The sequence below is a fragment of the Mastomys coucha genome, unplaced genomic scaffold (genome assembly GCF_008632895.1).
Source record: "Mastomys coucha isolate ucsf_1 unplaced genomic scaffold, UCSF_Mcou_1 pScaffold22, whole genome shotgun sequence".
Classification (NCBI taxonomy): Eukaryota; Metazoa; Chordata; class Mammalia; order Rodentia; family Muridae; genus Mastomys; species Mastomys coucha.
Genome location: NW_022196905.1, coordinates 175,383,880 through 175,392,988, shown reverse-complemented (window position 1 = coordinate 175,392,988; position 9,109 = coordinate 175,383,880). Strand labels below are relative to the sequence as shown.

The window sequence follows — 9,109 nt, the reverse complement described above, 5'->3', positions numbered from 1 at the left end:
TATGCTATGCATATGTGTATGCATGGATGTTTGTATATATGTGTACATATGTATATATGTGTACATATGTGTATATATGTATTGTGCGTGTGTGTACATGTGTGTATATATGTATGTGTGTACATGTGTGTGTATATATGCATGCACACTGCTATAAAGGAATACTCCACTGCTGTAACCCTCTCTTCCATTCCTCCCTGATCAGCAGACATCAGCTGCCTTGCTTTACTCTGAGTAAAACACCAGGAATTATAGAAATAACCACCATCATCCAACTGATGAGCCAATCCCAGAACCTGTCACCATATTCCGAAGTCTTCCTAAGAGCAAGTGTGCCTCAAGCGCTCAGAGCACTGTGGGTGGCCAGCCAAATGCTTCCAACCTACACGTTTCCCGAGGAGTCCTACAACTCCACTAACCCAGAGCCTTAACTGCTCTCCTGCCGCTGATAGCATGGAGACTCTCTTGCATTGGTTAGCATCCTTGTTCCTTTAACAGTCACACCCCCACCCCCACCCCCACCCCGTTCCTGGTGACACGGTACTCTCCCTTCTGAGGGCTCTTTTTCCTGGTCCCCTTGGCACTGGCAAGAGTTTGGGGGTTGCATGAGGATAAACGCCCCAGTTTGTACGCTTCTCTCCAGTCCTGGGAGCTTTCTGGGGTCCTGGGGGAGTGGATGCTTACTTCTCAGTCTCTCCATGGGAACCAGCCTACTGCAGGGCACATTCACACAGGAGAGAACTGCAGATGGCAGGTCTGGAAGGCCTGTCCCAGAGCCACCTTAACCCTGCCGTTTGATTGGACAATGGACCCAGTTGGGCCACGTGAAACATTATGGGAGCCAGAGCTGGGGATGGACTGTTGGCTCCTCAATGAGCAGATTTTCTGCTCTACCTCATTGTCTAAAAGAAAGTGCCAATTACAGGCACAAAAGTCACCAAGCTGATGATGACAGTAATGGATGATTGCGTCTTTTCAAAGGGTGAAAAAGGATCCAAGGAGAGGCTCGTGTGAAGGAAGGTCTTTAGTATGTAATTAACTGCTAGCTTCTTTGGGCCACTCCAGTAATGAACTTGGCAACGAGCTGCAGGGCAAGCTAGCCGGCGGCAGGGGCAAGCGAAGCAGCATAGGTCATTCAGAAGGTGGCTGGGGTTGGGGTCCTGGGAGGGTTCTGTGTCCCTGTCACCAGGAGGGTCCTCACTTTGTCACATTCTGATGAGACAGTGGTGGTGACAGTACGGGATTTTCTTACTGCAAGCACTGGTCAAGAGGAGATCACATCACTACACTACCCACTCCTGGGATCTCCATGTCCCTGCTCTGGAGAGCCCAGGAAGCATGCCCAGGGCCTTGCTGAAGCTAGATGCCTTCTTTCTCCAAGGGCCTGAGGAATATCTTAGTACTCCTGAGTAATAAACCTTGGGGACTTGAGTAAGACTCTACTTCCAGAACCGGATGCTACAAAAAAAAAAAAAAAAAAAAAAAAGGGGTTGGAGGGGGAGGGCAGATTGTAGACTTCGTCACAAACCATACACTTTTCAACTAAAAGGAGCCCTAGAGATGAGTAATCCACTCTATTTTTAACACGGGAAATGGGAGCCCAGAGAGGGGAAGTGACAAGCCTGAGATCACACAGAGAATAGAAAATAGAACTGTCAGGTGTTCTCCCCCTGAGGCCTCTGGGAAACACACTTGGCTAGTCACACCTTCTGAGCCTCGGATCTCCATAGCAGAAGAGATTTCTCAGAGCCCCGTAAAGGCTCAAGGCTGCTTACTGGTCAAGTATGTGAATCGGTAACAACGGGTGAGGCAAAGCCTATCGTTATCTTTCCTTATTAATCCAAGTATGGGGGCCAATAATTAATTTTCAAAGACATAGGAACATCATTTTCCTGAAAAATAATCTAAAAAGCAGGTCCAGGGTTCGGGATGTAGCTCAGTGGTAAAGGGCTTGCCTAGCATGCAGGAGCCTTGGGTTTCATCCCCAGCACACACACAAATAAAATCAGCACTATTCAATTTAATTTAAAAGCAGTTTCATATACAGTGACAGGGGTATTTACAATACTGGAAGTCCCTCATCAAAATACAAGGCAAAAGTGACTCCTTGCAACACACACACCCTAAATAAATGTAGCCAATTTTAGAAGTTCCCACGTCTGTGGCCTGGAGTTCCGGCCCTTCAATTTCACTCTCTCCATGCTGTGCAGTTCCTGGGGCTGCAGTGACAAAATCCAGTGGAACGGAGAAGCGTGTAGACCATGATAGTATGCATGAGCGCTTCATCAAGTTCTTTCCACTCAATCTCCAGCATGAGATTTTAAAACTGTAGAGCAGTAGAATCAAAGAGGAAGAAGAAGGAGGAGGAGGAGGAGGAGGAGGATGAGGAGGAGGAGGAGGAGGAGGAGGAGGAAACTAGATAGAAATGGCTTTCTGGAGCCAGAAGGAAGTAAGGATGGAAGGAGGAAGGGGGAGAGAAAGAGAAAAGAAAGAAGAGAGGAAAGGAGGGAAGGAAGGAGGGAGGGAGAGAGACAGAGGGAGGGAAGGAGAGAGAGAGGGATAGAGGGAGGGACGAATGGACACACACATATACATACATACAGAGAGAGAGAGACAGCGGCAGAGACAGAGACAGAGGGAGAGAGGGAGGGAAGGAGGAAAAAAGGAAGTGAGGGAGACACACAGACACAAGAGAAAGAGACGGGGATGGGGGGAGAGGGACCATAGAGTACCCAGCAAGGACTCATATAAATGCTCAATTAAAAGAGCACATCACCGAGCCTCAGAAAGTAAAGGAACCTGCTGGTAAGCCTGATGACCTGAGTTTGACCACAGGGTGGAGGGACAGAAGTGACTCCCACAAGAGACTCCCAGCACACACACCCTAAACAAATGTAACCAATTTTAGAAGTTCCCACGTCTGTCTGTGGCCTGCCTGGAGTTCCAGCCCTTCAATTTCACTCTCTCTGTGCTGTGTAGTTCCCGGGGCTGAGGTGACAAAAATCAATGGGACACCAGAGCATGACTACATGATAGTGGACCATGCCAGGAAACTTGGTAAGGTAGAGCAGGTCTGAGACCACAGTACCCAGGTACCCACTTGAGATGCCTCTCTGCTTTCTGCCAGATCCCTGGCCTGGAACAGGTGACACACTTCCCACAATAGGAAATGTGACCTGTGGTCATGTAGCCCCAGGACAGAGTTCCCCATGCTAATGAGGTATCTAGAGGTCCTGAGGGTTTAGCCAATAAGCTCCCCTTCCCAGACATTCCTCCCTGAAAAAGATATTTAATCTCTGGTCCACCCTAAGGAGTCCATTTTCCACAATGAACATCAATAAATGGTATGGATAAACATGGAATGTCTCTTCCATTGAAATCACCATGGGGAACATGAAGAAGACCTTCGCCTGCAGAGCCATAGCCTAAGTCTCCCATAGAAGGGATCTCTACACTTCCAGACAACTGCTGCCAAACTAAGGACAATCACCAATGAGCTGAGCCAGAGCTGAGCCAGAGCTCCCATTTCCTCCAGCCTCGGGCTAGTCGCTGTCATCTACCTGCAATGGTTTGGCCTCATTGGCTGGCCATGAACCCATCCTTCTTTCCCGACTCCTCTGTGTGACACCCCAGTCATGACTGGATAGATATCCAGGAGTCAGGGAACTCCAACTTCGGCCTCCCCCATCTTAGACTTCATTTTCCCACACTCTGAATGATGACTACTACTACTACGACGACAATGACGACGATGACAACAAAGAAGGAGAAGGAGAAGAAGGAGGAGAAGGAGGAGGAGGAGAAGGAGGAGAAGAAGAAGAAGAAAAGAAGAAGGTGACGACTACTACGATGACGCTGGGGAGACACAGTCCCCAGTGGCAGGGTGGAACAAGGACCCACCCACACATGCCCAGGACCCACGCAGCCTCTGCCATCACACAGCCCCACCTCTACCATCTCCTCTACTCCCTGCCATCAATCAGGAGCCTCTTCGTCTTGCATCCCTGCTAGACCACCCTCCTCTTCCGATTCTACCAGTCCATGCTGCCCTCAGCAGGAATGGGGTTACTTAGGCTAGTTGGAGACAAAGTGGAGTGAAGAAGAGTCAGTACCTACACAAAGACGGTAAAAGATTAGCAGCAGGACATGATGGAGCCCGCTCCACCCTGGGCTAACAGTGTCAGAACTGTTGGGTAGACATCTCAGCATCTACACTGCTCCAGGTCCCAAACAGCAGTATGGAGGTTGTGATTCATTTGGAGTGACTCTTCTCCATGAGCCACAGTTGTCTACCATGATTGTTATGGTTTGGATGTGGTTTTCCCCCAAGGACTCATTTGCTGGAGACTTAGTCTGAAGTGTGCTGTTGTTAAGGTCCTGAAACTTTATAGGTATGTCCAATCCAGGGACCCTGGGCCACCCTCATTGCAGGATAGCTGTGAATGGAGCAAAACACAAAATCACAAACTTACTTAGAATTTGAGAGGCTTCGGGATGATTTTGAGAGGCTTCGGGATGATTTTGTTCTTAAACTCAATTGCGTGTTTGTGGGGAGCCGTGAATCTTGAGAGGCATTCGCCATGGCAAGATGGCGCCTACTTCCGCTGTTAACTCCTAGTGGACAACTGTTTGCGCATGTGCGTAGAGAACTATTGGCGCATGTGTGTAGAGTGAAAAGACGCCATGTCACAGCCCATCCCGGGGAGTTACGTAGGGTAATGAGCAAACAGCCAATCATGAGCAGACACGTCACGCTGTGGGCAGATACGCGCACTGTGGTGTATATAAGCAGTGCGGATTTTGGGCTCGACCCTTTTTTTACTATGGATGGAGACAAATAAACAGTTGCTGCAGAAGGAACCTAGTGTCCGTGTGTCTTCTTCCCGGCGAGAGGACCACGCGGGCTACACGTGTTTCCTGAGCATAAATTTTTTCAGATGATTGTCATGTGGCAGCACGCCTGGGCAACTTTAAGAGATGTTGCTTCCCGTGTGGTAATGGGGTCACCACAGGCACCCTGCCCAGAAGACACTAATGCTGGTTTCGAAAGTGAGTTGGTTCTCACTTCTCTGGCTTCTTGGCTCAGTGTATGAGTTCTTTCACTCACACACTTCTACTGTGTTGTCATCTACCAGGCTGTGGCACAGTCTAGGGTGATCTCAGCAGAGCTGAGGGGACAAGATGGCCCACTTAGACTTGTGGTATCTAAAGTTGTAATCTAATGTCTTAGGGTTTATTGCTGTGAAGAGACACCATGACCAAGGCAAGTCTTATAAAGGACAACATTTAATTGGCCCTGGCTTACAGGTTCAGAGCTTCAGTCCACTGGCATCAAGACAGGAAGCATGGCAGCATGCAGGCAGGTATGGTGCTGGAGAGTTCTACATCTTCATCTGAAGGCTGCTAACAGAATACTGACTTTCAGGCAGCTAGGACTAGGGTATTAAAGCCCACACCCACAGTGACACACTTATTCCAACAAGGCCACACCTCCAAATAGTGCCACTCCCTGGGCCAAGCATCACACTATACAAAATACCTTCTCTTTATCCAGTGCCCAGACTCAGGTATCCTATTTGAGCAGCAGCAGAAAACAGACTGGTACATCAAGCCTGATCAGGCACACCACATTGGCCTGGCGGCTGATGGGAGACTTCCTAGAAGCTGATAAGCCAAAGGTCACCCACTAAACAACCACTGAGGCCTCAAGCCAGCCCTCATGAGCATCTCATGCCTGAGGGGGCACAGCATGAAATAGCACAGTAAAGATCATCATTATAGGTAGAAACAAGAGGCCAGGGGAAAAAATAATGTCTTCTATTACAGAATCTTCTTGTTCTTAAATAAGTTTAAAGTGTTCTTTTGTACTATAGCCTGTGGAACACACAGGGGGACCTGCCTCAGTTGTACTGGAGCCTGTCCTATCCATAAAGGAGTTCAAAGACCTCTCTTAGCTTCCTAAGGCTGTACCAAATGCCTAGGATAATCTGCTTTAAAAGGGAAGTGGTTTGCTTTTCATGATAGATGAGGCAGCACATTGTAGTGGGGGCTCGTGAGAGAGCAAAACCACTCATCTCGTAGCCAGGGCATAAAACAGGGGGAGCAAGAGAGGCAAGGGCTCGTTATTTACTTCAAGAGCATGCCCCTGGTGACTTTAAGACCTCCCCTTAAATCCCTTATCTTAAAGCATACCTGGCTTCACATGAGTACTTGTCTATAGACCAACCTTCCAGTGCAGGCACTGGGAGGATCCAAACTACAGTCGGACCACAGGTTCCATAATGATAGTAGTCTTTGACTGAGCTTATAATCTGGCTCTTAGTTCTAATGATCCTGTCCTCAGGGCTGTGGGTCCTATGTTGATTGCTTTGCCTGACTCTTCATGTATATTCTCACCCCAGAATCCCAGAATCCCAATCCCAAAGATCTGCTACCAGATCTTCCTAAAGCCACATTTGTCATGGCTTCTATAATTTCTTCCTTTATGAATCTTCAGTTCTCATGTCATCTCCTGTGAGTTTGTAGGGGCGGGGAGGGTGAGAGAACCAACATCTGCACCACAGATCTGCCTCAATTCCTCAGTTCCAGCCCTAGCTCTGACATCAAAAGATGGGGAGGTGGCAGGGAGACCAAGACATATAAATAAAAATAAATCTGTAAAGAGAAAAGATAGCGTAGTCAATTTTATACAGTAGTTGCCTTGGTCTAGATTCTCTCTATTGATTTTGTGTGGTCAGGAAAACAACAAAACAAAGCAAAGCAAAACAAAATGAAGTAGCCAATCATGGCGGAGGAGGTAGGAGGAGCTCAGGTTCAAGGCCAAGCCAGGACTACATTGTGAGCCTTTGTACTAAGGTTTGTATTAAATCTTTGCAGGCTGAAAGTTAATTTTGTTTTCTTTTGCTTGTCTTTTGTGATAGGCAGACAAGAAGGTGACACCATCCTTAGAGAGACGACCTGCACGCTGTCGGGTCCTGGACTCATCCTTCAGTAGCTAAAACAGCCAGGCTGATGCGCTTTCTCTTTGTGCACATGCATCGTCTTCCTTATTATTTAATATTTCTGGTGCTAGGGGTTGAACTCAGAGCCTCAGGCAAACCAGATGCTAGGCAAGCGCTCCACCACTTTGCTACAGCCCTGACCTATTTTTTCCTTGTCATTTTGAGGCAGGATCTCCCTAGTGGCCCTAGCTGGTAGTTATTTGATGAAAGGCTCTCCCTAGTTGCTCTAGATGAAAGAGACTGGCATATAGATATGGTCCTAAGCTGAGTATGACCACATATGTCTGTACTCCAGTTTCTCAGGAGGCTGAGGCAGGAAGGTCATTTATGCTGAGGAGTTTGAAGGCAGCCTAAAAAAAAACACAGCCTCAAAAATAGATAAATAAATAGACTTCTAGAACCAGCTTGGGGTTTGAACTCTTTCACTGTCTGGGACACCATTGCTGTGGGTTTTCCCTTTGCACACACTTGTGAAATGAACAACAGACACCTCGTTCTTTTGTTGTAAGGAAGCAACTAGAACTCAGTGGTCAGTAGTTTTGTTTTGTTATTTATTTGGAAACACCAGGAAGAGGTGTTTGAAATCTAGCACTTTTGCTCTCTCCACGAGCCGAGCAAGATGCCCAAAGGAAAGAAGGCGAAGGCGAAGAAGGTGGCCCCGGCCCCCCGCCCCCGTCGTCGTCAAGAAACAGGAGGCCAAGAAGGTGGTCGATCCTTTGTTTGAGAAGAGGCCCAAGAACTTCGGCATTGGGCAGTACATCCCGCCCAAAAGAGATCTAACACGCTTCGTCAAATGGCCTCACTACATCAGGCTGCAGCGGCAAAGAGCCATCCTCTATAAGCATCTCAAAGTACCTTCTGCCATTAACCAGTTCACCCAGGCCCTGGACAGGCAAATAGCTACTCAGCTGCTTAAGCTTGCCAACAAGTACAGGCCAGAGACAAAGCAAGATAAGAAGCAAAGGCTACTGGCCCGTGCTGAGAAGAAAGCTGCTGGCAAAGGGGACGTCCCAACTAAGAGACCACCCGTCCTCCAAGCAGGAGTCAATACAGTTACCACCTTGGTGGAAAATAAGAAGGCTCAACTGGTGGTGATTGCCCATGATGTAGACACCATTGAGCTGGTGGTTTTCCTGCCTGCCTTGTGTTGATGGGGGCCCTACTGCATCATCAAGGGAAAGGCTAGGCTGGGGCACCTGGTCCGCAGGAAGACGCGCACCACTGTTGCCTTCACACAGGTTAACTCGGAAGACAAGGGTGCTCTGGCTAAGCTGGTGGAAGCTATTAGGACCAATTATAATGACAGATACGACGAGATCCATCGCCACTGGGGAGGCAACGTCCTGGGTCCTAAGTCTGTGGCTCGAATTGCCAAGCTGGAAAAGGCAAAGGCTAAAGAACTGGCCACTAAATTGGGTTAAATGTACACTAAGTTTTCTGTACATAAATATAATTACAAAGTTATCTTCCAAAAAAAAAAGAAAATAAAAAAGAAATCTAGCACTTTTAAGTCCAAACTCCTCATGTAACACTCAGAGAATCCCAACCTCAGAGATAAAGTACAGAGCTCATTTAACCTCTAGTCCTGAGGTAAAGCTATCTGTGAGAGAGTTGTCTTGACTATTGAATGACAGCCATTAGGACACAGATTAACATAGGCAGTGTCTGGAATGCAGCTGATATACACAGCATACACTCCTAAATACCACGCACATACATGCATACATGCATACCTACACTGATATGCACTCATACCCCATATACATATACACATACACAAACAGACTGCACACATGCACACACACACTCACACAGATATGTAACTCACTAATATGCACACACACACATGCACGCATGCACTGACTTTCAAGTAACAGAAAGTAAATTTTGATATATCCTGACATGTTAAACTGTGTGAAAGCCAAAGTACTTGTAGGCAGAGTCATCTGTAGACTATTTTTAATTTACTCACAGACTTCTGACGTAAGGAAAACAGTCTCCACTTGACAACAGCAGTCATAGCAGTATGAGATTTTGTGGTGCCCTTGCCTGTAGCTGGGCTTGAGGCTGCAGTCTGGACCATTCTCACTAGGCCCTGCTGCCCTTGC

At 47.5% G+C, this 9,109-nt stretch overlaps 1 pseudogene; it reads left to right on the top strand.

Moving 5' to 3' along the window:
• Positions 1-7,614: 7,614 nt before the first annotated feature.
• On the top strand, positions 7,615-8,455 carry LOC116069142 (annotated as a pseudogene).
• Positions 8,456-9,109: the final 654 nt, after the last annotated feature.